Source organism: Crinia signifera, chromosome 5 (assembly GCF_055691185.1).
Source record: "Crinia signifera chromosome 5, ASM5569118v1, whole genome shotgun sequence".
NCBI lineage: Eukaryota > Metazoa > Chordata > Amphibia > Anura > Myobatrachidae > Crinia > Crinia signifera.
This window is the reverse complement of record NC_139221.1, coordinates 25,478,111-25,484,110: the sequence shown is the minus strand read 5'-3', so window position 1 is coordinate 25,484,110 and position 6,000 is coordinate 25,478,111.

The following is a 6,000-nucleotide window of genomic DNA, read 5'->3' as shown; positions in this document are numbered from 1 at the left end:
ATTACACTGTATATTGTCATAAGTCCTTGGATAGGACACATAACATAAGTGTATCTCATCAGAGGCTCTCCTACTGCCCCGGATACCCTATTTGATGCCATGAAGTGACATAGGCTTTGTTATAGCCATTGACATTGACACAAAGTGCTGGCTGATATTTGGTCGACATCAGTGTAGACATATTTCAAAAGAGGATTTCTCTCCCATATGTTTTTGGAGAGCTCTAGATAATTGATTATGCCACTGTATATGACCTGCCACCATCTAGATTGAAGCATAAGAGTGGGCCAAAACTGTGGTCGACTCGAGTGTCAACACATGTAGAGTAGACTATGTCACACCTACATCTGCATCACTAGGAGCAACTCGGATAGTTGTAGGGAGTTTAACACCTCTGATTGTGTGGTCTGCACCACTATTTTGCGCCACCCCACGGTAATACTTACCATCACACCGAGACTGCGCCCATGCACAGAGGAGTATAGCCGATAAACACCGAGATATTAAGATCAAAAATATTATATATGGTGTCGGCAATAGCATTCCTGTAGTAACACTACTTACAGCCCAAACGAAGTGTGGGATAAGGGAGCCGCCGTTTTTTAAACACGTTCATGTTTTTTTGTTTGTGTGTTTTTATACTTCGCTATCTTTAAAAATTTCTAATAAAAGTTAATTTTTATTCGTTGAGTCGTAGTAGGTGCACCACGTCAGGACATACTTTTCTCTCTTTTCTGCTTGGGTCCAAAAACAGCAAGCACCAAACAGCAAGCACCAAACAGCAAGCACCAACGCATTTCGCAGTACCACTGACTGCTTTATCAAGGTGTTAAAGCAGTCAGTGGTACTGCCAAACACGTTGGTGCTTGCTGTTTGGTTCTTGCTGTTTTTGGACCCAATTGCCCCAAGGATTCACCCCTCCTTCAACGGCCCCACCTGCTTATTCATCTGATCAAGCTCCCTATTTGCCTGGAAGTCCGAATGCCGATATCAACATGAACACCTGACCACTCGCAGAAGTGAGGACTCCCGAGTTGGTTAATTCCAACCTTGCCTTCGGTTGAGTCTGATACAATTTATTCAGGACACCCTCAAGTGGCTAAATCAGGACTCCTATACAAATCCCACCCTTCCCAGGATCAGAGCAGGTTCAATACCTTGGACTGGTGACTATACAACTAATTGGATCCAATCAATTTATTTGCCAATCCTGTTTTTCAATGCGTCTTTTATCATAATTTTACCATGTTTTAAATATGAATAAAACAACTAAAAAGTGTTAATAGACAGCGCTGCTTTTCTGTCCATATTTATTTATTTTTACCTTTTGTTGGGAGCTGACTACTCCCTTAAGCAGCTGCTCTCTTGAATAAGCAACCTTGGGAAGCGCTCTACACTAACCACAGGTTCGTTTCTTCTCTTCAATATATTGTTCGAGCCGCCTCTGGCGGGTCTGTGTAAATGCAGCCTGACTTGTATTTGTTCTGTGTTCAGTTTCACCTGTCATATAATTAGGCAATTAGCACTCTGCCTTGTGTCAGGCTGCGCACCTGCAGTTACTTTCCTCATTAAGGGGGCTTGTCCATTCTAGCTGTTCTGATTGGACATTGTTCTCTATATTACCCAGCTTGCCCTAAGCTCTGTGCTGGTTATATTCCTTGTTTCAAGCCATTGCAGCAGAGCACATGCATGCTTTCCTGACATACTCTTATGCTGATATCCTGTACTTAGTCCTTGGCTTTATACCCTGATCCTATCCAGCCCCCAGTTTCTACTTACCTGGATTCTGTTTCCAAAAGTTTGTTTGACCCTTCATGTGCCTGTGCTGTGTTTGGTCCGGTTTGTCCCAGTTTATACTTGCTCCAATAGAGCTTCTGTTTATGTACCTGTGTTTTCACCCATTTGTTTGTCCGTAACCAGAACTGCACTGTCTGGTCCTGCTGTATGTACTGTCTGTATCTACCTGCCTGTGCCGGCTCTGCTCCACAATACAGTCCTGTCACTTGTCTGCCTGTGCTATATTGCATTTAGACACTGCCTGGGACTGCACCTCTAATGCCATTTTAATACAGTACCCAGTGATTGGTAATTCCATCTCCAGTGCTGTGGTGTTTGTGCATACCATCTGCCGCAGTGGTCCCATGCTTGTCGCACATGGTAGTGTGCTAAAATTAGTATTTGTCTTGTGTGTCTGGTCCTTCCTTTTGTGTCCCAATCTGACTCCAGTTCTGTGTTTGCCTTGCCCAGCCTCCTGTAACCTTGTCCCTTCAAAAGTCCTGGCAGCACCGGGGTTGGGGTGAACCTAATTTACTCCTTCGAAAATGGCTGTTATAGGTGAAGTCTTAGCCTGCAGGAGGCTTCAAGGACTGCTGGGAAAGTGCAACAGTGCCACCTGTACCACCTTGGTGTCATCCCTAACAGATACTCTCAATGATTATGGGCATCAGCAAACTTCTAAAAGTTAAGTGATGGTAAGTCACTTTGAAATGGGCTTGACAAGGTTAAAAGAAATATATAGCGACCAACGGTATCAATAACTGAGTATTTTAAACGCAGTTCAATATATATATGAAGGACAGGAGTCCGAAACGCGTTAAGTGTGTGTGGACTGTCCACCGTTCAGCTGCTGCTTTCCTGCTCCCTGTGCCATCCACTGGATCCTTGTGCCGGCGCCTGGATTACACAGCCCATGTGAACTATTTTGGGTGAGAGATCGTACGGGGAATTGGCCCAGCAGTTTTGCCTGGTGGACTTGTCAATGCTGTTTTAACTATTTTACCTTGTGAGTGCTTCTTGTAAATAAATATTTTGCTACTGCAATTACATACTGCACCAATGGTATTTTTACACCCATCAATAAATTTGGAGGGTGCGGAGACTTGTTATTTTAGGTTTGGATTGCTTTCCTATGGTCACTGGAATTTATATGGAATAAGCCCAGCTGTCTTATACCTCGAGGAATACTTGATGTGCCTTGATTTGATCGGTGAATTGTGAGTGCATCTAATAAATAAAAGCATCCCCTGGTTTAGAAATACTACACTATATAATTGCTTCTGTCCTCCAATAATTCCATTATTGGGATTTTTTGGGAGATATCTTTTTCAGATTTGATACAAGTGTTATCCAATTGGAACTTTGGAAGCAGCAGTCATCTATGTTTCTATAAGTTATGTATCATATTCCATCTTCATTATAAGATGTCACTTGTCACATGTTAACGGAGATAGCGCTTATGGGCACTGTGTGATATCTTTTTACAGTGTTAAATAAACTGCAAATTATTTTTTATGTGTTCTGTGTGTTTGTTGTACTGTTTTTGAGTGTGTTGTAGTGTATGTAGTTGTGTGTGTGTTGTATGTATCTGTCCAATGCGTAAGTGTGTGAGGTGTGCTACGTATATACAGTATGTGTGTTGTGTCTTTGTGTATATGTGCAATGTTTAAGTGTGTGTTTTGTGTGTGTTGTACTGTTTTTTGGGTGCGTGTGGTGAATGTGGGTGTGTGTTGTGCTGTTAGAGGTATGTTATGTGTGTTGTGTGTATCTGCCCTATGTGTAAGTGCGTAAGGTGTGCTATGTATAAATATGTGTGTGTGTAGTGTGCTGTGTGTATCTGTGCAATGTTTAAGTGTGTGTGTTCTGTGTATTGTACTGTTTTTGGGTGTGTGTTGTAGTGAATGTGGGTGTGTGTTGTACTGTGAGTGTTGTGTTGTGTGTATCTGCCGAATGTGTAAGTTTGTGAGGTGTGCTACGTATATATGTGTGTGCAGTGTGCTTTGCGTATCCTGGCAATGTTTAAGTGTGTGTTTGTTGTACTGTTTTTGGGTGTGTTGTAGTGTGCATGAATTTGTATTGTACTGCATGTGGTGTGTTGTGTGTGTGTGTGTATCTGTCCAATGTGTAAGTGTGTGAGGTGCTCTACGTATAAATGTGTGTGTTGTGTGCTATGTGTGCGTATGTGGTGTACTGTGTGTGCGTGTACAATGTGTATGTGTGTGTGTGTGCTATGTGTGGTCTATGTATATGCTCAATTATTTCCTAATTGTTTAAAGGCTTCACCATAATGTTAGAATGTGTCATTCATACTCAATGACAGCAATGAAATCAGGTGTGGAGTTGTTCCTTCGCAAACGGTTTCCCCAATCATCGATCTTTTCCCCAGAACATCAATGAAGGAAAATAAAAACTTGGTGTTTTTAAAATTTCTAAGTGAAATTTCCCAAAAAAGGCTTCGAGGTGCACACCACCGGGTCCAGAGGTATCTTGTTGCTGAATTTGGTGTCTCTGAGTGCCAGGGGAGCCGAGAGAGGGGGGGAGCAGGTACTAATTACCCGGGCCCAGGCTTGCTGAAGGGGCCCCGCAGGGGCCCTGGTTCGACCCCTCCCCCTCCGTCCCTCCCGGGTAGCAACAGTAGCAAACACTTCTACAGCATGTGCTGTGCTGACAACAGGCTCAGCATGAGTGTCTCACTGACAGCATGAGAGGTCATGCTGAGCCTGCTGTCAGCACAGCACATGCTGTAGGTGTGTGTTGCGTCTGAGATTACAGTTTTCTTTCACCCTCCTCTAAACATTTTGGGGGCGTGGCCTAAGTGTGGGAGGTGCCCACGCCACACACACTTAGGCCACACCCCCAAAATTTTACCGGGGCCCGGCCTTCCTCTCGGCTGCCCTGCTGAGTGCCACGGTGTGTCCGCAATGCGACGGACACGCACGCACACACACACGCGCACGCGCACACAGACTCTTCAACTTATTATATAGATAGATATATATATATATATATATATATATATATATATCACCTCCAAGGACCAGCACATGCGGATTAATACAACGGCAGGTAAATCAAACTCAGACCACTGAGTGAATGCAAGCTTTCGGGCTTTATTCGCCCTTCGTCAGGCAGCAGTACAAATGTAAGATACGAAGTGCTCACCTTATATACATAATGACACGTGAAGGTGGATCCACCTCGCCTCAGGTCCCGGCGTGCGCTCCACGCTCCCCGGCGTGCGTTCCACGCAGGGCTTCCGGGTCCGGCAATCCCAGAGTCCCCAGCGCTGTAGTCACGCCTCCGTAAGAGATGACAAAGATCTTAAATGCTTTAAATACTCTAAAATTATGCCATGCTACAAAAAAGGCAAAAGTATCCGAGACTGGCTAGTCCACACTGACGTTAGCGAATTAATGAATAATGACATCAGAACACGCACTAGAGAACCAGGGTGTTATAAGTGCACGGGGTGCACTACGTGCCAACATATGGTGGCCTCTAAATTTTTTTACCATCCACACTCTGGTAAGAAATACACCATTCGCTATGCTTTAACTTGTTCTAGTTCTTACGTTGTATATATGGTCAAATGCCCGTGCGGGCTTTGCTATATTGGCAAAACCATTCGCACCTTTAAGGAGCGAATGGCGATGCACCGGACTTCCATCAGGGCGGCATTAGCTGGAAAACCGTCCGATCAGCCTCTCGCAAGACATTTTGCTGAGCATAAACATAATTTGTCTAATTTTAAACACACTATTATTGATCATGTGCCGGAGAATAAAAGAAGAGGTGACAGACATAAAGCACTATTGCAATGTGAATCCAAATGGATTTTTGTTTTAGATACTGTCAAACCGAAAGGCTTAAATGATCATTTGAATTTAAATGTGTTCATCAATTAGAAAGATCTCTTCCATATGAGCCCTTTCATTATTGCTCACCTAGGTTGACATCTCCTTCAGATATTAGATGTTATAAACTGGTGTTTGATAATCTTTATTTGACGCTATGTTTTAATGCATATTTTGCTGGTTTTATTAATGTTTGTTTTTGTTTGTACAGGGGGATCCGCGTCGCCTGGGTTACGGAGGCGTGACTACAGCGCTGGGGACTCTGGGATTGCCGGACCCGGAAGCCCTGCGTGGAACGCACGCCGGGGAGCGTGGAGCGCACGCCGGGACCTGAGGCGAGGTGGATCCACCTTCACGTGTCATTATGTAT